The sequence below is a fragment of the Corvus moneduloides genome, chromosome 10, assembly GCF_009650955.1.
Source record: "Corvus moneduloides isolate bCorMon1 chromosome 10, bCorMon1.pri, whole genome shotgun sequence".
In the NCBI taxonomy this organism is placed as follows: Eukaryota; Metazoa; Chordata; class Aves; order Passeriformes; family Corvidae; genus Corvus; species Corvus moneduloides.
This window is the reverse complement of record NC_045485.1, coordinates 13504367-13531304: the sequence shown is the minus strand read 5'-3', so window position 1 is coordinate 13531304 and position 26938 is coordinate 13504367. Positions and strand designations below refer to the sequence as shown.

At 38.2% G+C, this 26938-nt stretch overlaps 1 long non-coding RNA gene across 2 annotated transcripts; it reads right to left on the bottom strand.

Moving 5' to 3' along the window:
- Positions 1-354: 354 nt before the first annotated feature.
- LOC116449057 lies at positions 355-13038 on the bottom strand. 2 transcript variants are annotated; one of them, XR_004242218.1, is made up of 3 exons: positions 12858-13038; positions 11936-12061; positions 355-4770 (listed from the first exon to the last, which is right to left on the bottom strand). It is a non-coding gene; the product is annotated as an uncharacterized LOC116449057 (long non-coding RNA). The 2 variants fall into 2 exon arrangements; XR_004242217.1 differs by having other exon boundaries at positions 12899-13038.
- Positions 13039-26938: the final 13900 nt, after the last annotated feature.

Sequence of the window (26938 nt, the reverse complement as noted above, 5' to 3'; positions counted from 1 at the left end):
TGATGCTCTTTGGTCCTCATATTTAAAGCAAATGTCGGGACAGAATTGGCCTTAATTAAAAATAAATGTGTTTCACTGATGCTTCCTGAGGTATGCTGAAAAGTTGGGCTGAAGCTATTGCCCTTTGTTGTCAGGAAAACACCTTGCTTTGGATGAACACTGCTGCAGTTCATGTCATTCATGCTATAGTTCTTTTTTCTTTCTAAACTTAACTTTTTCCATTTAAATAATGTTTTCTCACACTTATGATTATTTCTAAACCTAGAAGGGGAAGAACAATACAATCTAAGCCCCTTAGTTGTTAACAAGTGAAAAATGTGATTGAAAAGTCATTATAAATAAATATAAAATGTATTCAGTTTTCCACGCGGTTTTATTTCTTTCATGAATGTGTACAGCAGTTAAAGTACGAAGCAAGTTATCTAATCCCACTTACTTCTGGAACATATAAAGGATAGCCATAACCTACAGAGAGACAGACAGATATATGGATGCACAGACAGGATAACATTTTCAAGGTTTCTGGTGAGAGGATCCTTGCAACAGATGTATTTTTTAATTTAGGATTTTCAGTACAAGCTTAGATCATTCATAATTATACCCTCAGACAAGGAGGGCGGTATAAATAAACTTTAATGGAAAGGAAACAGTGTGTAGAATAAGCATTTTCTTTGAATCATAACAACTCTTTGAATTTAAAAAAGAGGCTTTGCTTGAGGGATTGGGTGAAAAACATTTAAAATATGGCAATCCTTCCCACTTTCTTCTTTGTCTGAGCAGACGGCTGCTGGTCAGAAAAGGCTGAATTTTGAAAAATTCTAATTTGTCAGGCTGATTCTGGCCCTCAAACATGTAACAAATAACCAGCACAGAAATAATAACAGCAGAGGGAGGCAGGAAATCAGACTGGTCTCCGAGATCTGGTGCTCCTACTGAAGAGCTGAAAAATTATATAGAAACTAAAAAAAAAGGAGCACTAGAAAAATAGCTCAAAGAAAGTGATCATAGGACCTTACTGCTTCAGACTCTGGCCATATACAGGCGCTGGGACTTCCTTTGAGCTGGAAGGATAACAGCTTTAAGTCTCAACAGAGGGAAAAAGGGTGCCTGGATTCAGGCCTTTTTGCTGGGGGCTCTGATAATCCAGAGACAAAAGTCGATAGTGAATTCCAGAGCAGCAGCTGTGATGTTTCCATCTGGGGACCAGAAAACATCTGAATGAATGAGAGAAATGATCTAACAATCAATAACTTTTTTCAAGGCATCACAAGAAGCCTTTGAACAATATCACAAGAAGGAAAAAAAAAAGAGAGAGAAATGCTGTTCTAATGGAGGGGAAAATGAACCCACAAACAAGACCAAATTGACATACAGTATAGCACTATGTTCACAGGACTAAAAAGGAGAAGAGTCTGAGAACTGAGAGTTTCAGTCCAGAAAAACATTATTTAAAATGTTCTTAGCAAGCTTGACTATGGGAAAAAAAATCCACTGATTGTGGGGAGGAAGAAATATTGCTTTATTTAATAGAAATCAGTAGATCTTCCAAAGTTGAGCTTCACAGTTCACTAGAACAAAATTTTGTTCTATTATGCAGACTACATCTTGATCAAAGGAAAAAGGTAAGACGAAAGATCACCTGTGTGTCAGGGCAGCAAGGGGAAAGGGTTAAAAAAAGAAAATATGAGCAGGAAACCTGAGATCCTGGTTCTTTCTCCCTGTAGCCCTTACTGGGACAGCAGTGTCCAGGCTATGCTGATGAAGTTTTATATATTACCTTCCAAATGCAGTGTGGGGGAAGTAGAAAATGGTGAGCTCAGAGACCTTTTCTTGTCATCTCATACCATTCTCATAGAAAAGGTGTAAGCTGAAAAAGCAGACAAAGGAAGAAGGAAAAAAAAACCCAAAGCCTTTTTCAGACCAAAGCAGGCTCAACAGTGGAGCAACCTGCAATAGAACAGAAATCAGCTCAGGTATTTGAACAGAGTTCTTTTATAACTTACAGATGGCTGAAATAATTCATAGGATTTAAGAATTTGCTGGTCTTGGTTAGTGTCCAGAAAATCAGGAAACAATAAGAAAAAACAGCTCTTAGATGTACTCCTGGTTTAAACAGTTTCCAGGGAGAGTTTATATGTTGTCTAGAGATAAACTTCAACCCAGAGCGACTCTGTTGCAAAGTATTCATCTCCCTGCTAAGGTGGGATATTAAATGGAGGTGTTGTCATGGAATAAATGAGACCTACTGCTTTGTGAGAACATCGCAAAATAGCTGCTCAGCCTTCTCACCAATAAACCTTCTGGCAAGATAACTGCTAGAGAAGCCACAGGAAAAAACCTAACCAAAAAAACAAATAAAACAAAACAACCAGCAGATGTCAAAAAATCCCCAATGCAAAATTATTTGGTCAATCTCAAAATTCCTCAAAAATTCTATTGTAAATTCTCTTGGGCTTTTCTATGCGTTGTTTCAGTTTTTTTAATAACTATTGTGGTTCTGTAATAAGAAACGTGTTTCATACTTCAACTTTTAGTCGTATCATTCTAACACATTCTACTTAATTTCTAGAAAGAGCATATATAATGTCTAGTCCATATAATTACACCAAAAAAAACTCTGAAAAAAATTTTGGGTTCTGACAGAGTTTGCAGATAGTCTTAGGGGAATGGATTCCTCATTTAGTTCATTTGGAGTCCAGCAAACTCTGCTCTTTCTTCACTGGAAAATTTCAGGACACTGTGGATTTGCTGAAGCCTTGAGTCTCCAGCATTCTGACCAGGACTTGTCCCATTCAAGTGAGAGATAACTACATTACAACAGATAATGGCATCCTCGCTATTTTGCATAATTATGCAAAACAGGAGATGAACTATTGCTTGAAGAAATAAGAAAGCCAGTTCCCAGCAGCCAGGTGTTGTCAGAACGCACCAGTCTGTGGGGCAAGGGCAAGCAGGGAGGTCAATTTCTGGGAAGGATCACAGGAGCTCCTGCCTAAAGACCAGAACTGCTCTGCCTAGTAAGCATACTGAGAAACACTTCCTTGAAACACAGTTGAAAATAATAGTCCTCATATTTTATGTCAATGGGTAATTTCAAAGATAAGCCACAGCTCTGTGTGTATTTTTATGAGGGTAGGAAGCAGGGAATGAAATATTTCAGAGCACTAGAAGATTAATATTACTGTGGGATTCAAAAGTTCTGGTGTAGAGTTTAAACACTGTTGTAATGAAACTTGGTCTCTCTATGCTGTGAAATACACACACCCTAATTATTTCATGACATTTCTCACACAAACACAAACACAGAATATTTTATCACATTAAATAATTTAAAAAGTCATGGACAGATGAAAGGCCATCAAGTATATGAACTTTAAACAACATCTTTGTGAATCACATGAGCTCTACAACCTTCCAACCTCCCCCTGCTACAAAAGCATAACTTAATGTTATGATTTTCAATTTTTAAATGTAAGGCAATTAAGAAATGCTGAATTCCATCACATGAGATTCTGTGATCTTTCCAGAACAGATCAAGTCTTAGATATACAAATTTTGTCTTACAACTAAAGATATAATTCACATGTTTAAGGCTCCTGAGATGCTTAATCAATAATGCTCTGAGTAAAGGTGTTTTTAGAATCTATGAGCCATTACCCTGCAAAAGCTGTAGCTTTGTAGCAGGAATGTTGCGGTCTTCATGTGGAAACTCATCAATGCCTATTGACATCTCTCTGTTTAATTGCAATTTAAATCATGGTGTATTTCATTAGATCGCAAAATGGATTACAATGCTCCATTAATTTTGTAGTTATGTATGGGAAACTTCTACTAGTGACTCTATGGGTCATATATAGGCCTTGTTTTGTGAAGGGAGCTCCTATTGACATCAGTGTGAGTTCTGCACATGGACTGAAGACATGACACGACCCATTATTCTCAATTTTCCATAGTACAGTTCTCTGAGAGAACACATCACAATAGAAATTGCTTATCTGGGATGCATCAATAAATATATTCCAGGTTTATTATCAAGATTGAAAAAATTCAAACATTTTCTGTACCCACATAGTCACACTTTTTCTAGATGATATTGTCTTTCCTTTTATTCCTTTCAGATATAACATATAAAACCATCCACATGAAAAAAAAAGAATCTGCTGATGAAAAAACCTGTCGCTTATATTACCAGAAGAGGATATCAACAGTAGATCTTAACTAACTACACCTGGGAGCTCTATCACTGATTTCAGATAGAAAGAAATAATTTCATGGAAGTCTTCTGCTATTCTACTTCACAATAGCGAGAAAACTTATTTTTAAAAAATCTTAGGTCCGTGTTGGCCAAAGATGGACCAGCAAGTAGTGGAATGAACTTTAACAGTGTATTCATTAAGGAGAGGCAGAGCACAAGGTGGTGTGAAGCAGGATATAATTTGCGTTGATTGTGTAAAACATAGTAAGAAAAATTTGTAATGCTGAGACTTTTTAATGTGTGAAAGTAAAAATAGTGGTGATTGTGTTCTCTGTGCTATACACGTGGAGCACTGTAACAGTGTTAGAAGCAATTGATGTTTGGTTAAAAGTCTTTGACCCTGCAGCTTTCATGCCATGCATCAGGATGGAACTCCAAGCACGTGGGGCTCATCCAGACCTTGAAGACACAGCCTTCACTGGAGACATGGCAGTGCTTCCCCTCAAACTGTATTCTTGCAAGTTGAAAGTGGGAATGGCGCCCAGTGCTATACACTTCTTAGACCCCACTGCTACCTGTGAAGTGGCAAACCAGATTTGTATTCAAAGCAAATTATACATCATCCTAGCAATAAGATTTAAGAATTAATGAAGATTTTTAGTCCTTACTCAATAAGGAGTTCAGTTCAAGGCATTTTAGCAATATAAACAGGGCTTGAGCAAAAGCAGAGAGCAATGAGAGAAACTTCTTGTTTCACCTGTTGATGCCAGAGAAGACAGAGGCAGAAACTACCCGATTCCTTTGCCAGAGCTGGCTCTCCACACCATCAGCAATGCATGCCCCAGCATCAGAGCCCTTCTTTTCTCCCCAGTACCCAAAACAACTTCTTCTTTGCCCAGAACAATTCCCAAGCTGGGGCAAGTCCAAAGACTCATGGCATGCACACAGGATCACCAAAGTGCAAACACTGATCTTGTCTTCTTTGGGTGCATCTTGGGAGAAGCAAGAGCAAACAGACAGCTTGAGTTAATATTCAAGATCTAGTTTACTACCTCAGAGGAAAGTGAGGCATGTTTTTAACCCAAACTAGATACTGATTAGAACTAGGGCAGAGTGATGTTAAGGACATAGAGGCAAAACTTGAGGAGCCATAAAAGTGCCTTTACAAGTATCCAAGAAATTCAGTAAAATTCCTAATATTTTCAGTCAACACATTCATCAGCACCAAAGACACCCTTAACCCCTCTGTACTCCCTTCAGGACATTAGCACTAAGTCCTTCTGGTAGATATTCTTCAGAAAGACAATGATGCACCTCTGACCTGAGCAGGGATTTGGGGCGGATCCACATTCCTTAGCCACTTCAGAGACCTCATGAATGGCACTACTGCCCACATCACCCAGAAACTCATTTCCTCTGATTATAGCAAATCATTATAGTGACACGCATCCCCCTAAGAGCCAAAGAAACCTGCCAGTAAAGCTGAAGTGGTCCTGATTCCCCAAAAACTTCAGAAAGACCCATAGCTCTTTTTTTTCTAAGTGGAAGATGGACTCACCAGGGATTGGGAAAGACCTTGCTTGTGTAAAATGCATATAATTTAAGAATTGCATAGGGAAAAAGAACAATGGACCATGACAATGCTGAGCTATTTCCTATCTATCCAGCTGGTGTTTTTCCAGGACTGATAACTTATTGTTTACTTATTATATTGAACTTATTAGTCACTGTGGTATGGATCAGAGAAATAGGCATGGCTCAGCAAGTTGCTCCAAAGGCTTTTATGGATACTTTTGATGGACTAGATGCCCTGTACTGAAATATCATGCCCACATCTCCGATATTACATGGAGGAGGAAAAGAAACCCTACCACGAACAAACAATCAGTATGGAATACACAGGTAGTTTTAATCGTGTTGTGACTCATGTAAGAATTTTCCCAGTAATGAATTCCATTGCCAGCCTTAACTCCAGCTGGAAAATGGAGGTTTTGAACACAGTCAAGAAGAATCCATCAACAGTTGAAAAAGGCACTGCACCTATTTAAATCCACGTCATCTTGTGCGATCCATTTTTACAAAGCACATGCTGAGGGCTGTGTACGAACCAACAAAGCAAGAAGACAGGAAGTGCAGAGAAATCTGATATTGGAGTAAAGGGAGGGCTGAAGCTACCAGTGAGAATAATGCTGAACCTAAATGCTTCCTGTACTTCCTTATTAAGGATTGGGCTTAGTCACATTAGAGCCACCTACTCATCACGGAAACCCTCCTTCTCACCACGGAAACCCTCCTTCTCACCACGGAAACCCTCCTTCTCACTATTCTCCTCAGCCCTTTTTATCTTGTGCTGCAGAGGAGGCATGGAGAAGTATTGAAAGGTGCTTCCTCTTAGTGTCAAGCTTTCTCATCATCACCCATTGTCCCTGCTCCTTCATTGTGCCTGTGCCTGGGAAACTCAGCACTTCTCAGCACTCTCATCGCTGGCAAAGCTGGATGGGAGGAGCACAGTGCTGAGCTGTAGGATGAGCAGATGAGCGGATCCTCTGAAGACCTCAGTTCTCTTTCTGCTCTGGTTAGTGACAAATTTCTGTAGAATTGGTTGTCAGAAAGAATGTCTTGTCTTTTGGCAGTGGTAGGATAGCACATTGGCTATCTTTCAGCTGCTGCATTCATTGTTAAGGTAAGGCACCAGCCTTTTTCATTCAGGAGTGTCTTAAAATTGTAGATTCTGCCCCTACTTTAGATCAGAGTCTTTTTTCAGGGCAGGATACACCTGGGACCACCAAAGTCTGTCTCCCACCTAATCAAGGCGCAGAGGAGCTATGTAGGAAGCCCATGCACAGGAACTAGTAGGCAGAAACAGGCCACTGGAGAGCGTGCCAGATCTGGGGTGGATCCACTGGTTCACACTACCTCAAGCTTTCTCATCCCTTGGCAAAGGGACCAATCCAGAACACTCAGGGGAAGGGTTCTCATTTCAGGGACATTTCACACATTTGAAATAGGAACCAGTGAAGTACAGAAGTGTCAGTACAGAGGTGTCAGTGTCAGGAGGGGGAAGGGAAAAATTGACAAAATATTCACATTTAAGGAAGTATTAGCACTTAAATTGCTGTAGCTGTGGTACCTGATACCCTGCATTTTGTTAGGCAGCAGTCACAGAGAAATTAAATCTGTTTTCTTGCAGTCCATGTAATCATACCTGAGTACGAGTTATGTAGTGGATCCAATCAGAAGAGCAGAACACTTTAGGTGGTGCATAGCTGTAGACTAAGCCTGGGTAGTAAATTTTTTATTTTGCCATGTCTTTTTTAATTACATGGAAATATTAACAGAGTTTCTTCTTCCGATTTTTTTCTTTAACAACTGCTTTTAAAAGACAGCAAATAAATTAGCCTCTATTGATCATGAAGCAATAGAGTAGTTAGTACTTTTGATCCATGTAATTAACATAAAAAGATAATGTGTGAAATGCACGAAGCATGTGTATCATGAGTGAGTACTGTCATCAGTAGTCTTGCTTTTCAATAAAGAAAAAATTATTTGGGGAAATTGGTCAAACAGCTATTGCCATTGCATCCACACACTGCTGATTTCTAATATTTTTTTCTAAAGATCAGTAATGATATTCTATTAGGGTGATGAGACCAGAATTAATTTAAATAACTTTGTGCCTGATTCATGAAAAACAAAAAAAATGCCTCCACAGCCAGGGGCCATTATTTCTGTAATTTTTCCATGGAAAAGTCATGGTCTGTATTCAACTTCCAGTTCAAAAAGAAAAGTTTTCAATTTATACAGATAGGATTTTATTTTCACAATCCGTTCCAGAGGAATGACCTAACTACTAAAATGAAAAAAACCCTCCACTGTCTAGCTCAGAAATACACCCATCAAGCAACAAAACTCAAAAATATTTTCTTCTAAAATTTATTTATCCACACCTTCTGCAACTGCAATCAGAGAAAAGTAAAATAAGCACACAGAAGAAAACTGGTACATTGATATATTAATAGGCCCTTTGCTTTTTATACATTAGTATAATTCCCCTTATTGAATAAATAGGAATGCCAGAAAGTTTTTAAAAGCATTAATCTAAATAAAGATAAGAATTAAAGTAAAACAGACAGACGTGCTGCTCTTCTCCGATGTTCAAGCAGTATGTTCCATTCAACAGCTCATATTAACTTGTTTGCTCACGGCACATCTCTAAGCAAACTGTAGCAGCATTGTAAATACTGCTTTCATTTTGCTCTTTTGCTCACAATCTTTTTTTCCATCATGAGCAAGAGCTGTGTACCTTGGAGAGATGTCCCAGCCAGCTGAGAGACAAATGATGTGGGTAGCATAACTTTATGAAAGTGCAGTGGTTAAAGGAGCTGTATGAAAGATTCTGCTTGAACAAAATCAGATGAGTATTGCCTGCTGGCTAGAATATTCCTGTGAAGGCCAAATCATATCATATTTCAAATCTGGCAAAATATGTACAATATTATTTTTACATTTTCCGGTATGATTTTTATTAACGTATATACTTGTTCGGTAAAGAACAAGCTCAAACCACCTACCACAAAGATATTATCCACACTTGTCCTGGAAAGTAGTTTGCTTTCTAAAGTTACAAAGAATATTTAAAATTAATGGAAGAAAAACAACAGGGGAAAAAAATATCTCCTCAGTTTGTTTATAGTGCGCTTTTGACAGTGCTTTCTGTGTGGCCAGTGTTAGCGTTTCCTTGAGTTTCCGTCCGTTTGTGTGTGCAGCTTTCGTAGCCACAGAGAGATTATTTGTAAAGATATATATATGTAATTGAAAAACCACAAAACCTGGTCAAAAGATGCAGCAGAGGCCAGCTTGCTGAATTTTAATCCTGTATTTAAAGGAGTAGATCGTGAGTTTTTAGGGGTGGCTTAAACTTTTAGTGGATTAAATAAAAACCTGCAAGCTATGATTTTCCACCTGGGTTTTTTTCAGAAAATTTTTCTTTCCACTTCAAATATTAAATTTCCACGGGAAAATTTTCTTCAGGTGTAAAATGTTGTTTGAAAACAGAACCTACTCTCTGCTTTAATATTCCTACTTCAAGAAAGTAACTTACTGATCCCAGATGACAGAGAGGATACAAATAGAAAAATCTCTCTCATGTCATTTGTTTAATGAATTTTAATAACAATTTACTGCTTTTTTTCAGAGAATACATTTCTTTCTAAGTGCTGCTCTCAGCAGACAGAAATGTGAAAAAGAAAAATATTCTTATTTGAGTGTGGATTGCAGGATCAGGCCCATTGATCTTGGCTTACTTTCTGCTTAGCTTGCAATACATCAAAAAAATATTTAAGACTCCTAAGGCCTTTTTCAGGTACATATACTACCATTTCCTGCAGCTATAAATCCTTTTGGTTTAAAGAATTTCATCCCAATTACCAAAAAAAAAGTATATCCAGGTCCAAGGCAAATTCTTTCTTACTTTTTTGTTTGTAATTTTAATATTAGCTTTGCTTCCTAAATAATTTCTTTACTATCTTCAGGCTGTTTTACACTTTACTATTTCCTTTTTATGCATTTTCTGTCCTTAGATTTCTATTTAATACTTGTTTATGCATTTCTCAATAATTTTAAAACATAACCTCAAAATTAAAATCCTACCTTTTCTGCTATGAAAATCCTTTGCTTTAATACAAATACAGTGATTTAAGCACCCTTCTGGGGTTTTTTAGCTGTTAGTGTTCCTGGTCTCAAATTTTAGCATCATTATTTAAAATGAAGGAAAAAAATCAACTTGCAATTTAGACAGTTACCAAATTACCAAAACTAGTGCAGCAACTCTTAATGAGTGAAACCATTAACAATTTTCTGACTGCAGTCCCTATTCAAATACCTTGGACACCTTGTTAGCACAGAATGAGGTGTTCAATCAAGACACTGGGAATTGGAAGTACCAGGGCACAGTTTTGAGTGGTGATTACAAGGGCATGAGTGTGAGTGCCAAAGTAACAGTCTTCTACACTGCAGGAAGCTGAGAAACCTTCAAGTCTACATTTGTAAATCAGCCTGGATGATTACAGCAGTCACAAGCAAAGAACATATGAAACAATTATTTGCACCGTTCTTTCACTCTTTTAATTTGATCTTAAAATGAACACAGTGATATTAAGAGCCATTAGTGCTTTGGATTTGAAAATTCTGTGCAACTTCATATCTTTCCAAGCAGCATCTTAAATTGTTTAAAAGTAAAAACGTAACAAAGAACTATTGTTTTCTGATTGTTAAATCCCTTTCACATCAATAATCTTAGCTTACATTAGCATTCAGATATATCTTTGAATTTTCTTAGAAAGTATTTGGTTCATGTGCAGAAGTGATATGATTTTAGGCTTTCTACTTTTCTACTTCTTAATTGCTGTGACAGTTTGCCTTTCTTAAATGAGTAAATTTTAAAAACATATTTTGTCACATTAATATTATGTTGTAGATGTAGATCTACTTCCATTCTACTAAAGCAAGAGAGTACCTCTCTTTGGTGTTAACTTTACTACTTTAATTTTATAAAATAAGTCCTTTATAATAGTTTCCATATTCCAAAAAAACATTTTTTTGTTTAAAACCATAAACTGTAATCCATGTCGAAATAACCCTGAACATTCTAAAACTCGTATTTCAGACACACAACTTGCAATTAGGAGCTACTTTCATATTAAAGATAAGGAATTATTGACTAAGGAAGGGATGAGAAATAGCAAAGAATTAAATTATCCCCAGTGAAAAACTGGAAAAAGATAACGTATTTTTTAAAAATTCAAAGTTTCCTGCTACATTTCTATAGTTCATGGATATGTATATAATATATATATGTAAAATTCTAGTATTTCACTGCTTCCGTTTTGAAGAAATAAATTCTAGTGAAAAGTATCTAAAAACTGCTGCTTTAATTTAAGAAAAATATAATGTTTCTGCTGTGAGCTTTTTGGACAGCTCATATAATGCCTTATATAAAAATAAGCAAAGTATATTATGGGCTTAATTAGCACCTCAGCTGTACTAATTGCTTATATAAATAGCACATAGAAAATAATTTTTGTTCTTTTTGATCATTGAGAAATATTATGCAAGAACTTTTCACACAGGACCATTTTCTTACATGTATTATTATAGGAACATAAAATACTTACTTCAAATTAGTACATTCTTATAATAATTATTTTCTTGCAGAATTCTGTTTTGAGCCTTGCAAAAATTGCTAGTTCTCCAATTTTAAATGCATCATTATGCCTAACAAATCCTGAAATACTGTCATATCAGTGTCTGGCTTTACTACTGGTTTCTGAAAACTCCTCAGAATAAATCTTTAAGCACTATAAGAAACAGATAATTCTGATTCTGTATCTAATATTTGAAGAGTCAAAAATTATTAAAACAATACAGCCAACCTGTACTAAAACAAAACTCCAGACTGTGACGTACTTCACTGTTAACGACACACTGGGGAACTAAATTGTGCTGTAGGGAATGCAAAAGTGCAACACTGGGTACCTAAATTATGCTGTAGGGAATGCAGAACTGCAACATCTCTGCTGCTATTTTGTGCTTAGTTTTTTTCTATGTAACTTTAAACTATGTATTACTGTAAATTTTATACCTAAGGGTGCTGAAGCTTTCAGGTAATATTATAAAGTTACATAGCACTTAAAAATATAGCTGAATATTCTCACCCCTCCCCCGCTGCCCAGCTATACCTACCAGCAGCTGAAAAAAGCAGTAATTGAAATTAAAGGCTCCTCCAGCACGTAGGAACGTCTGGGTTTAATAACCGGAGGGGTTTCAGGTGCAGAGGGCGCTGTTGTTCGTGTATTCTGCAAGCATTTCCTGAGCAGGGAGAAAAATAGGGATCCAACAGTTTAATGTTTATATTTTTAAGATATCCATAAAATGTCAGTGGAATTGCTGACATATAGATGCTACCTTCCACGGTATGCGATGATTTTCCTGAAATAAATCCTTTTCGTGGCAGTCTAGAAGGAAGATGCCAGCTATCGTCACCAAAGTGAAATGTTTTTCACTGTTTCCACTTTACAGTCCATTTCCCAAGATTTTATAACCCAGCCACAAGGTTCCTTCCATCACACATTTTCATATAGGGATATTTCAGTTATTTTCATTTTTAAAGCACACCAGATGTGTTTAAGTGTAACTTGCAATGCAAAGTGTGAAAACAATTTGAAACACATCACTTCAGTGGCATTCTTAAACATTTCTTTCTTTCTGAAATATTCTTTGCAGTTCATAACTAATTGTTTCAGGTGTCTTTTCCATAACAAATTATTAACTAATTATACCCACAAAAAACAGTAGAATACACCATTTACATCTTGAAATAATTTTCTGCACAATAACTTCTCTTTTGAGTTTTACGTATGCATTTACTAGCATTATACCTCCACATGCATAACTAACAGCTTTAAAGACATCATTAGCTCTTTGAAGTAAATTGTTTTCTAAATCCCTATACAATGTACTACATCTTGTCATGTATTCATATTTTCTCTTCCCCCCTCCCCCCACTGATGGAAAACAAGCTACCCTGCCTAAAAAATAGAGTGTAAAAAACCATAAATAAAAACCTTAATGACAATTTAGACCCACAGAAAGTCAGGAAACTTACAGTTACAGCTGAAATTTTGGTTTAAACTTGAATAATTGTACCTAAGGTGTTTAGCTGGACAGGAAAGGGTGGTCATCCTGTAGTCCTTTTCTGGAGTCACTGGAAGTTCGACTTCAGTGGGATTTATAGATTCAAGCATCAGACATCCTGGATCAGCTCCTGTACTGAGTTTCCTGTGCTACCTAAGCCCAACAGGGTGTATTAAAGCCAAAGCAACAGGCTTTGTCCAGTTCCAAGTTGTGACTTTAAATCAAACTAAACTGCTCCAGCAACTTAATAAAGTTCAACTTTTATTTACCTATAAAATCTGACCTTACCTAAAAAGTTATTACTTGAAAGAAAGGAATTGAAGAAAATTATGTGATATAGTTTACTTTTCTCCTCTAATAAATTTTATTGATTCCTGTATTGCACTACAGTCTAATGCATCTGCATTTTAAAGTGTCTGCCAAGCATCCACCTGGGAAATCTGATTTTTAAAAAGAAGCTACTAGGTTAAACAATAAATTTTGGGAGAAATAAATTTCTCATGTGTCACTCTTGCCATGGGGCTCTTCAACTTTTACAAAACATGTTAAAACAAATTCTGTATTTCAAAGAAACAAAAAACCATCAGAATACGTGGCCGACCAAAATTGCTCTTTGCATAAAGTTTTTATTCCCTGTTAACCAAAATTTTACCTGGTTAAAACAGTGCCTACACTCTAATAAAAACCAGCCATTGTTAGTTTTTCTCCTTGAATCAAAGCTTATTCAAAAGTTTCCCACCTGATAAAGGCTTTAATATAACTGAGACAAAGTTGCATTTTATGATTGGCAAGTTCTTTGCACCCCAGCTACCCCCCAGCCTGGCGGAGTGGGGCTCCGAGAAGCATTTTGGCCCTGTCTTTATGTCAAATCACTGCCATCAAAACAATGGCACATATTACATGAAAATCTTGTGCAAATGAGCCATAATGGAAGTGAATGACAATCTTGTAAGACCGTGCAGCAGGATTCTCCTTTGATCTGAAATATTGTTAATCTTTCTCAAACATAACACTAAGTATACTTGGCAAATCCTGGATGAGACAGTCCCCATAGTGCGGCTCTGTGGACAGCCAGCCAGAAGCCAAGCACACCCTGCCACAAAAAGATGCACAGCCACAAGAGAGGAACACCCCGACACTCAGCCGTGAGCTCTGCAATTGCTACAAATTTGTTTATGATTCAAAGACCTCTTGACCCATTTCCTTTTCCCGAAAACAAGCTAAACTATATGTTTATTTATTCTTAATAATGGATATTTGCTGCTGGATCGCAGCTTCATTTAATTAAGAAACTGCAGTATTTAAGATATTAAAATCCATGTTTCGAAAAAGGTTTGCTTTTACAAAACACAGGCCTTATTTATTCACGGCATAAGAAATAACCTCACTCTAAATTATAGTTTTAATATGATGCCGAGGGAGGAAAAAATTCTAGCAACGTAAGGCAGGATTTTTCATTGGTAACAAAAGCATGATATAGGAGTTTATACTTTCCAAATGATGCTTAAAGCAAAGATCTGGAACGGTATGTCTCCGATGAGGTCATGCATCAACTTCAAGAGAGTAAAAACCTCTCCTTAGACTATATCACAGCCAACTCACACCTTTTTGTTGTGCAGCCAAATATGCACGGCGTATGTAGACGAATGCAAACAGAGTAAATCATGTTGATTCAGTGCTAGTAGGAAATATGCCTCTTCAGTTGTGTGCTGCTTTTGAAGTACTGCCTAAAAATCAGTGTTGGGCTTCAAAGAGAGGGGATTATAGCCTTTATCCAGCAATTAATATGGCTGAAACTCAGAATGTCAGCACCTGACGACTATACAGGCTGGACAGTAGCCTAGTAGGGGTCCAGTCCCCCTCAAGAATTGGAACTAACAATAAAAATTAATGGATAAATAATATAAATTATCATATATAAACTGAAATATTTTGGAAAGGGTCACAAAATTTTAACTTCTAATGACCTGTCTATATTTTGACATGTGGGGAAGAGGGAGAGTTGTGGTGTCCCTTGACCTTTAACCTGCCTTATCCACCTAGATCATTTTAATCTCCCACCAACTGTTAAGCAGAAAAGAGTGCTATTAAAGAGAAAGCTATTCCTTTTGCCTTCTTACATAGATCAGATGACAACCTCTCCAAGTCCCTCCTCTCTGTCAGAGTTCAAGGGTTCAAAAATGGTCAGAATATCAAGCAACAGAAAGCCAGCAGGACTGCTGCAAAAAGAGTTTAAGGACTTCATATTATGCAACGGGGGTTTAAAAAAAGGGAGAATGCATTATTTTGAAGTTTTACTCCCTGGTTTACTGGTTTTTTTTAAATAGGTACTTTAATTTCAGAAGAAAATAGAGCTTCTAATTTGAGGGGGAGGAAAATTCTTACATTATTATGATATGCTCCCAAACTTGTAGCTATGTAATAATCTTTTCCATATTGATTCTTTATATGTAGTTCCTGAGGTTTAGGTCACATACACATGCATTTATCAATAGTGTTGTACTGTAAATAAAATGAACACTTAACACTCTAGTTCTAGCCAATATGTCAGGGGTAATAAAGTAAAATAAGATATAATTAAATTAAATTAAATTAAATGGAACATGCAGTCTTTTAGTTCATGACTATCCTCAGATGACATTTCCACAATGCACCCTATTCCTCAGAGAACATCCAAGCTTTCTACTATTTCTCATTCTTAACCATAGACAGTTGTTATAACACGTTTCTTCCCAGAATTTCCACTTTCTTTGAAGAAAATATCCCCTGAGTACCCATGCTTAATGTACTTATGGAAAAGCAACTCTATATAATGACAAGCTAAACAATATGGTTCTATAATAAAGAATGTGCAATATTAAATGCAGAGTTCTTATTTCAAAATGGTAAAAAATCAGTTTGAGGGAAGGAATATAATTGCTCCACATAATATAAATGGAATGGGTGCAAGCTGAATGTAATTTTTAACAGAGTCCCACTTTCTAAATATACATATAATGTGTTTGTGTGCCTGTGTACAGAGACATGATAAACAATAGAATTTAGAAAACTGCATTAGATTTTGGTTTTTGCATTAGGCCCTTCATATCCTGTGTATCCTCAAACACTTAACAATGTTTCCATTGTACTTAACTAAATACAGTAATGGTGCAACAACACAATGGCCTGTGCTCTGCCTTGGACGGCCGAGCCTGGCGTGTGACAGCGAGTTTTGGCTGGGAAGGAGGCTTAGCCAGCCTCTTTTCACAAAAGTGCCATGGCGATATTGCCCAGAGAGACAGCAGGGACAGGAGAAAGGGATTTTGGATTAACATCTCTTCTCATGAAGGACGGCACCTCAAACACTTCGACACCTCCCCAGTGCTGCACTGCCATGTCAGCATTAAGAATCAGCCCAAGTCCTGGTGGGAGACTTAAACTTGTGACCTTCTAGCCAAGAGGTAAGAGCACTGCTGGCTGAGCCACACTGTCATTATTGATATGTGCTTGCATGGGCTGACATCAGTGTTGACTACAGTTTGACCTGAGAGTGGAAAATTGATGCCCCCACAGATTTTAGAAGTAACCCACATCTTGCAGAAAAGCTTAGGGTTTTTTTCCCTATTGGAATTTACCTCTTCTACCAGAGAGTTGCAGTTTCCAGCCTAATCTCTAAATACTGACTTCCTAAACACCTTAAACAAATTGGAATACCTTTCAGATATGTCTGGATTCACAGTATTTAAATGAAAATTTTTAGTTTAGCTTATAGTGTTTCCAGGTAGAATGCATTTTTATGGAGAAGTTCCTGGTGGAGGGGGGAAGATTGGTATAGTATTTCCAGTAATTAAGATTAAATATATATTTACATTTTCCAAGACAATAAAAGACCTTTAAGGCACCTTGCACCTATATAAGCCATGGTATTTCTCAAGGACACTTTAATATCAGTAGATAAGATACAAAAAGGGCTAAGAAAAGTGTTCAACTGGTATCGTGTGCTATGCACAGCAAAGGAAATCCTCTTGGGGAATGTTTTCATTATATTACAACATACATAAATTTGATAGGGAAGAAATTATCTGTCTTGATCCTGCTTCTGCTGAAGTTGCCATTACCAAATTAGACAGTTGATGATTGCAGACTTGGACCCAGTCACTGAAGACTCATTCCAATTTGACAGTGAAGCTAACCCTATTTAGCAGATGTTAAAATTTAAGCATTTGAAGACCATCTAGATTTGCAAAGTGGTGATGTAAAAGGGTGTTTTCTGGGGCTGAGGTACACTGTGGGTGTAGATAAAATTTGGAATAAATCTTTAGCTGGTAGTCCAGACAGGATTAGATTTATAGGTTGTTTTTTTTTATCAGAACTTATAATTGGTGCTTGTCCCAAGCTGCTAGCACCACACCAAATTTAATTTAGAAGCACAAATCATAGCAGAAAGTGAAACTTTGCCAGATACTAGCAATAACAGTGCCAGCTAATTCTTACACATAAAAGAATTTCTCTCTCTCAGCAGATATCTCAGGGCAATCACACGTTCCTAAAAATACACTGAAAAGATGAACCAGTGATTTGACAGTGGATAATATCCCACAACCTTTTTTAATCAGATTTTAGCCTTCAAATCCTGCAAAGTCAGCTGGTTTCACGAGTTTCTGATTGCTTCAGAATCAGAAGAGTGAAACAATGAATTAAGGCTGATCACCTACAGCTCTAATTCAGGACCAAATACTGGCAGAAAACACTCCAGAATGGGGACATGTATACAAGCCTCAGCCTCATTTCTCCAGCCTAGATAGGAGGTGTTGAACTGTAACATCTTTTTTTCTATCTGTTCTCTCTTTTTTGTACAATATCTTTGCTTGTTTATTAAAATGTTCACTGCTGTGATCCTGTTTTTTACCTGGGGAGTTGAGTAGATTTAAAGATGACACATAGCTGCATAAATCTTGTATTTACTCTGCCTACTGTAAAGATGTGCTTGGCTGACCAAAAATAACTTTTAGAAGCCAAGAAAAAGTAGTGGAAAGGCAGGGTGAGGGACACCGAGGGGATTATGTGTTCTGCACAATGTGGTGGATTTACTGGCTGTGGTGTGGGAGCTGAGCCTCTTTCTCAGGAAGCCAGCTCCGTCCTAGAGTACAGTCCTGCAACCAGGAAATCTCACTGCTGGATTCTGTGCTCTTACACAAGTATCATTTCAGTTGCTCAAATGAAGTTGTCCCTAATCAGACTGATTTAAACTATAATCACACTGAAGACCTTTCTTTTACTGAGATTTTTTTTCCAGTAAAAACTGAAAAAGTCTTTATGACAAATGATGAAAGTAATGACCTTACTGGGTTCTGAGAGGTTTGCTCCCAATCTTTGTAATGATTCCATAAATTCATTTTGGATAGATGTAAACTGTGTATATGAAGCTAAAGAGTCCTGACCTGCAGTCCTTAGTTCATTGATATGGTTTTCCTCTTGTAAGTGGATTCCTCTTCTCTAGAATTCATAAGTCAATTCAATCATCATCATTATTATTATATAAAAACTATTCACATCCATAATTCTATGGATTACTGTACAAGGACATTTGTTCTTAGAAGTGATTCCCTTTAAGTTTGTCAGAAATAATAAGAGGAAACAACTTTTATATATTTCCCAAAACAAAAGCTCCTAAAAATGGACACCAAGCAAAATATTAAAGTAAATATCTCAGATTTTTTATTTGTACCAGTGCTCATAACTGAAAGCAATTGAGCTCCCCCACCTCTTAGCAGTGCTTTTTTTCTGGGCATTTTCCTTCCGCATCTCCAAAGTGCAGGCCTACAACGCCGGCGCTGCTTTGGGATATGGAATATCTACATTTTTCTGAGTGCTGCACCTTGACACCACACATCACACCACAATCCATCATCAAGAGCTAACAACTTGTGTGGAGTCCTTCCATTGGCTGACTGGGGTCCCTGAAATCCATCTATCCTTGCTGAAAGGCAAGAACCTGAGAGGCAGCAGCCTCCAGCAGCATAATCTTCCCCATATTCTCTGGCAGCCCTATTCTGATTTTGTCCTCTACACCAGACTAACGACAAAATCTCAGCTTTCTCTTCATCTGTCCCTGTCCTCCCCCAACACCTTGCCAGCCCAAACCTTTCCATCAAACTCACACATCTGCCTGAATCCATCTCGGGCACCTCGTCTTCACTTATTTTGTAGTTCACTTCTACCTGGTACTCTCTCTCTCTGTACACCTTTATCTTCCACACTGCTTCTGCCATTACCACTACCTCTGTGCTGGAGATCTTTCATGTTGGAGCCAATTGCTATGGTTACAGGCAATCTGCTGCATGTTTCATCTCCAGGAGCTGTAAATGAGGGAGTTTTAACAGCATTTGAGTAAGCACTGCCTCTTCCTTACATGGAGAACACAGCCCCATTCAAATTCATCTATCCACTAGTTGCTGTTGCATCATATATATTACACTAATTCTACCTAGATGTACAGATTGACAATGAGCTCGCATCTTGTGAGAAACAACAGCTACAGGATTTTTATTTTATGTTCTTCTTCATTTTAACAGAGTAAGGCTACCATTTTAGTCACATGCCATTCTGGTTTGTGTACGCAAACTCAGATTCTGACTGTGGGATGAAGTATGAGGGAGAAAAAGATTTAATCTTTTTCGTATCTTTATAAAGTTCTGTAAAATGATAGTGAAATAGAATATACACACTCTGCATCCTGAAAATAAACCACACAATAAAAATTACAGTGTGTTCATTCTTTGTGCCTTAAGAAAATAAGATTGGTAGCCCTGAAGTTTTAGCATCATGGGGATGAAGTTCATAGCAATTGACAGTCAACTAAAATATAATCTTAAACACCAGTCATTCCATTTTATTTGTGTGTGCGTGTTTGGAATAAGGATGGGAGAGTAGGAGGCATTTAAACTCTGAATTTGGATCTATTTTTATCAGTCTAAAAGATAGACAAAACTGATAATGCTAGTATTTTAATGTTTTAACAGGTGAAAACCACACTAGCTAGAAAAACTGTTTTCATAAATGCAAATGGAAAACATGCCAAGAACTGATAGTTTGATATTTCTACAATTTTGTATCAAAATCCGATAAAAACAGCTTGCCTGATTTTACTTCACAAGGAATCCAGCCACAAACTCTTCCCATGATTCTGTGTAAAAACAAATCTGCTGTTCTCTCATAAACCTCAGTGGAATCAGGATTATCCACACACTGGTCTTCACACTTTCAGCTCAGTCCAGGTGACGACAGAATAAATTCCGGTTGGTCCATCCCTCAGATTAAATACTTAGTTGCTCCTCTGAGGCTAGAGGGGAACGAAGGGCCCAAAAGATCATGAGCAGGAGGCCACTAAACAAAGTGGCTCTGATTAAGCAGTTGCCATGGCCAGGCCAGAGCGTGTGGCTTCAGTGCACACCCACACCTCTGGGAGCTGGTGGAGACTGCAAGTCAGCACTGACACCTCAGCTCTCATTAATTAATGAGGAAAGTTCCTGTTTCACACAGTGTTGCACTGGATATTCTCTCTGGCTACATAATCTACGCCACCCCAGTCCCTGCATTGTCGGGAGCTGCAGCTCATGTCTCTGTGTATCAGAACACAGCCCAGTGCAAAGCCTGCTCCCTGCATCCCAGCACTGCCTGCAAATGAGGGGCCTGCTCATGGAAAGCTCATTCCACACTGGCTTTGGCTCCCTTCCATTCCTCCCACGAGGGCTGTATGAAGGCCCTCACCAGCACTGCCTACCAGGAGGGAGTTCCTCCATGGAGAGAGGCTACAAAAGTGCCCTCAGACACCTCTCACTCCCTCATCCTCTGCTGTCCCCCATCCTCTACTGCTCCTCACCCAGCTGATGCTGCAATCTAGTCCAGTGTGAAACTGGATCAATGGGAAAACAACTCTCATTTGTAATCACAGCACCCTATTTAGATTTCGTATAATGCAAAAATAAAACAAAGTTGGGCCTGAATTTGGCTTTCTGTCTGTAACATCTTATAAAGGGATGGTGACAGCTGAATGAAATCAATATATCCCTTAGGCAAATGACTTTCCCTTCCAAGAATAAATCTCTACAAAAATAAGATTATGCACAGTCATTTCAGGGCCCCAAAAAGAACATGATCCACAAATAAAATAATTATTTGATTATATATTTTAATAAACTCTCTTCCTTTTAAGTCCCTCCCTCCTTGGAGTTTAATTACTCGTCATACTCCCCTGACTTTGCTGTGAGAAGCACATTCAGAAAGCTGTTACGCACACATCAAATTCTTGGAACTGGCAGTACAAATTTGATCTTGGAAGGAGATGAACCAAGTACAGCAGAAATGCATCTGTAATGCACCACAGTGGACAATACAGGACATCCATGGGGAGCGCCTGCTGAGTGCTGCACCCCTCAGCTCAGCACCTCGTTCTGGCAATGTGGAGCTTTGTTTTGTGATGGGCTATGGAGGTAGAACCACTGCAGTGCAAGTCTTGGTGTATATGACAACAAATAAATGCCCTCTTCAGCTCCAAGTCTGCATTTGTTCGTCAGCTTAAATAAGGTGTGAGAAGGTTTTCAGCATGAATGAACCAATGTGGTTTGGAAATTTTCTCCTAAAATCTTAGGCCCATTTTTTTTAGTATCAATTGATTCCCGCTTTTAAATTTATGGAGCATTCACGCTGCTTCCTGCTGCGGTCGTCATCAGGTCTTGGCTGCTGGATCATGAGGAAGCAAGGCATGAATGGCAGAAAACCCTGTGGCTGTCCTTATCTACAGAATGGCAAATACAAGCTGAGCTCTGTACAAAGTCTGCTAGGCTGTCAAAGAAAAATTACAAAGGGTTCCCTTCTTTCAGTGAAGTAATATATTTCTGACTTTGCAAAAGTCTTTTACTTAGCCACAATTGCATCATATCTGAAATTATTTTATGACCTGAGGCATGCATTGCAGGCCCATCTGTTCTCTCATAGTGGCTCTGAAAGGATTGCCACCATTTCATTCAGTGTTTGAAAATGCCAAAAATGAAACAACTTCCATATTTGTTAATGAGATTTACCAGAAAAAGAACACCACGAACAAAAGAGAACACAAATACCCTCAGTCTGTATCCTTCCAAGTCAACATTTTAACTTTTCAAATATAGCCACACAAATCCATTACAATTGTCACTAGAAAAGCAACTGAAATTCAGCTAGCAATGAAAGGAAAAGTGGCTGAAGGTTAAGAGCTATTTGGTAAACTACAGCTAGCTTTTGCACTTGTGATTTTTAAGAACAAACCTTTAATTTTGAAATTCTCAGTCTCTCCACCATTACAAGCCCCTTCAGGGCAATGATCTATCAAGTTCTGACTGTTTCAAACTGTTTGTGCTAGATTCAGCATCTATCACTCCTCAGACTTGCTGCACATTTAGCCACAGAGCCAAGAAACAATAATTTTCAATTAAGAAACCTGGAGAAGACTTGGGGACTTGATTTATGGTGCATGACTAATTATCAAATAGCTAGCCTAATGAAAATTAAGCTGCTGGTTACTACAAAGATTTAACTTCATTTGCTTGAGAAGAAGCTGATATGACCCAGAATATAATTTATTGAAGTTTTATTATGTATTTTAAAACAGGCAAAACAGCAGAAATGATCTAATTAAATTTTTAAATATGATTTGAAATTTTCTCTTTTTTTACATTGTACACTGTAATGAAGATAGCTCATGTAAACTTATATCTGAATTAAAAGCTTTTTATTTCCTGAAGTTAAAGTGTTTCCTTTTGGATGGCAATGAAAGACATAGGAATATGAAGGGTGATATGACAGAAATTGCTTTTAAGGCTCAGTGCATTTACAAGCAAAAGATTCTATTCAGCACAGAGTGGATGCACAAAAACTAGGTTCAATACCTAGAGTATTTTATATGTAAAATCCTGGTTAGATATTCTGTTTTAGAATTAATTTTGGCAATCTTTAGAAAATAAGTAGGATACTGCTCTATGATGCTTATTTATTTTTAACTCTTTGTGGGCTGGATTCACAGCTTAAAGAAATCAGTGGACTTTCTTGTCTCAAGTATTCTCTTCCTGCTTATAGTGGTCTGTTTCAGGGCTGCAAGGGTCCAGCTCTCTGGCTGTGAGTATCATACACTCATCTGAGCAATCCTCCTAGAAACCTCCACGGGCGAACAGAAAGGTTTACAATCAGGCACTAAGAGTGAAGGTAGAGGCCTCTTAATTACTATTTCTGCAGTGAACTCTTGGATAGAAATTCACAACCCTATATATTTAGGGTCTCCAATCATGCAAATATTACATTATTAAGCAGGAGGAATTAGCAAACTATTAAGCACCCAATGCAAACAACTCTGTATATATCATTAGTCTCTACTATTTTCACCCAACACATTCACATTTACTCTCTCTGGTGCCCATGGATCTATACAAAAAAAGGAAAATGAAACAATGAGTTCTTCAAATAACACTCTTTTGCGGAAGTTAAAAACTGAAGATATGTTTTTTGCAAGGAAAAAATAAATCTATTCTTATGGAAGAAGCCAGCCTTAGTTTGATGCGTGTCAACTGCAAACAATTCTCCCTCTGCTCTGAGCCCTGCACGCTGCACTCATAGGCTTTGTTTTGTGCACTTAGGCAAAACAATGGGGAAAGAAATATCAAGGTGAAATGACAAAACCCCCTAGATTAGAGCAGCTGGTAACAAGACTGCTCAGGATCATCACTAAAGATACCAGTCACTGAAAGGGAGAAAAAAGGGAAGGAGGAAAAGATAACTTGATTTATTCAGGAAATTGCTTGTTTCTTCAGAAGGCCTTTATGGGGGCCATCACTTTATATTAGAAGACAGCTGGTAACCAGAAAGGGAGTGGGAATTAAATTAATTTCCTATCTAGCTCTTTAAAGATCTGGGTTCTGTTCAAGTAGATGTACAGATATGTACAGAGTGCAACTGATGCTTTTCCTTCAGTTTCCCAGTTGCAAAAACAGCCTAAACCAAGACTGCATATTTTTCGTATTTTCCATACTGAGGCAGCACTAAATCCTGATTAGCTCCAGTTTGGCTAGGAAAACTCTACCTACACAAACTTCCTTGACGGTTTCAAGACCCTACGTCTTACATGTGTGTTCACAGACTTTTTAGCCCAAATAGGAGACTGTCTCACAACAGGTTTGGTACAAGATGAAAGACACTAAAGTCAAGTAACAATGCCTTTCACTAGTCCATGAGGAAGAAATCCCTCCCTTTCTCTCCCAAGGTGTTCTCCACTGTCCTTCTGAATTACTTGGACTGGCACTGGGAGAGCATGTTGTCTTTGCTCTCCTAAACCCATTGTGTTGAACTGCTGTGTGCTGTTAAACAGCTGCCACAATTTATCCCTGGCCTGGCCATACCTCAATAGTGGGTGAAGTGATTCATGCATGTATGGACTGTAAAGTTTGTAAAGCACTTCAGGATCCTTTGACATAAAAGCTGCTACATCACTGTAATTTATTAGCTGAGTGTGTTAAGTCTTAATGACAATGCCCTCCGAGGTAATGCAGCTCAGACTATTAGGCTGAAATGGTCTTGAAAAGTTTACACACAAAACTAAATGTATACTGTAAAAGCTTCCTCTGTTTTCAGTCTGGGGCCACGGTCTGTCCACAAAAACACTTCCTTGTCATGGTTGTTTCCTTAGGTTGCATGGCATTTAGGAGCTGGAAATAAACATATATCCAGATCCTTCCTTACATGGTGTTGCAGTGCAATGGAAGTTGTTGCTGCACCCAATACAAGAATATTATTTGATTTAAAATGAGAAGAAGGTCTGTGCATTCATGTGTAGTTCAAACTATCAACAAAAATGCTGAGCACCTTTGTTCAAAACTTCCTTTGGTCTCCTGATTTACCGCTGTCATCAAATTTTCAAATAAGGCCATATGAAAAATACCTACTTCAAGTGAAACCACTTCCTGTAAGGAAATAAAAATACAGGAAAACAGGGAATAAGAAAAAGAGGTTGTAGTGTATTTCAGGTCTAGGATGCAGCATTCATATCTCCATGTTACCATTGTGGACCTTCACGTAATCTTAGCCATCTGATCAGTGGTACATAAAATAAAGCACTGCTGGAACTAAATCAACTAAATCAACTAAATCAACTAAAGGAAGTTGATCTGTACACTGGAAGATATATGGTCCTCCATTATAGAGACCTCTCAACTAAAATTTGGAAAATGTCCTTTTTTCCTTTCCCACAGAAATTTCACAGTTCTGGCCCCTCTCTGTATTTGTTGCTGCTAACATGCAGTGTCCTCTGATTTCAATAACAGATTCATATTCCAAGTAGCAAGTTAACAGAACCTGAGACAAAGAGGAGAACTGCAGTCATTTAGTTTGACCTATATAGCTCAGGCCACATCTGTGGTACATGGCACTGAATGTCATGGGGACATGTTTATCTGGGCCTCAGGTCTCTCACTGTCACTGCCTTCCAAGGCACACTTTGCCATCCCAGAAATCTTTGGTCCTAGATATGAGAACTTGCATCCAGTCACTTTAAAATTCATGTCATTGAGGCGTCATTTTCCCCGGACTGAGTCAAGGACTGATATGTACATACACTCCCTGAGTCATCACCCCTCTGCTCAGACTGGAGGTTTGAATCAAGAGCAGGTTCATCGTTTCCCAGGTTTACACAGCAGTGCGGTTTTCTCCGTAAAACCAGCTGGGTAATCAGTTAAATGCATAATGGAGTATTATATGTTAGAAACTACGAGTAGATTTTTAAACTCCACAAAAACACCATATGAAGTTTGACCCCTTTTTTAATTATTTGTCCCACTGACCTTTTCTTTTTGGCGTTGGCTTCTGGTATAGGTGTCTCATCCAAACTCTCTGCCTTTTGGAGCTACTACACCCTAGCAAGGAGAGATGCTGGGGCAGTAGACTGTCTGATGTTATCTAGGAAATGACTGTGTGTTTCTTTAAAGCAGTGGGACTCAACCTCTTCTTCTCACTGGGCACTGAAAGAGCAGCATCTTCCAGTTTTCTCAACTGCTAGTGCAATGCTTAGCAATAATCAGTGCAGGAATGAGAGGAGATGGAAACAATGGAAGAGAAACTACAAGCAAAGCAAGGCTTACTTGAGATTTGAATAAATTAGCTGCTGATGGAGAGAGATGGTGCAGATGGTCAGTCAGAGCAACATAAGCCCAGGCAGTCCTATGAAAAGCAGCACAAAGCCAAGCAGGCAGCTCGCAGAGGAGGGCCAGCTCAGGAAACCAGGGCTGGAGAGACTGGCACCACCCAGTGCCGGGACAGGCAGGTATCCCAAAGCCCACCAAAAAGAAAACACGCAGCCTACAGTAAACCCTCAGGCAGACTGCTAAAAAAAATAACTAGAAAACCAGCTAAGTATCCACAGCTGTTCAGGCAAAACAAACTCTTAACTAAGCACCCATCACAAGATTCACCTCAAAATAACAAGAATCTTATTAGTCCTTTAATCCCCTGTTGGACCAAGAGGCCAGACAAGTTAAGAAGCTGTGCTTTGGTATGGTTGTACAGGTTGGAACAGCCAAAAAGAAAACAAGTCCAGCAGTCTCAGATCATTTCCCAAAGGGCCTCTCATACCACTGCTGGCAAGAGGTGCCTTTCTCCTTGGCAGCCACAGCAAAGACAAGGACAGAGTAGGTCTGGAGGTTGCCCACATTTTGCTGGATAATGTTTTATTAGCTCAGAGGACACTGCAGGGATAATGAAGTGGGATTTGTATTTACTGTTGCCCAGCCTCAGTAAAGACAGGGCTACAACATCCAGGCAATTGCTTTAGCTGCCCCTTTTAAAAGCACAAACCCAAACCAGATTTTGCATTTTATTTTATTTTTCAACAGGACATGGCTGCATGAAGCACTAAATATATTTTGAAGTGAGTCTTTATGCTTTGCATAAAAAATTCAGTGAATGTCATCTTTACCCATTGCAAGCACAGAGTTCATATTCAAAGAAACTTCATGAGAAGTGTGAAGGCAGATGCTTTTTGTTTAATGTCACTTA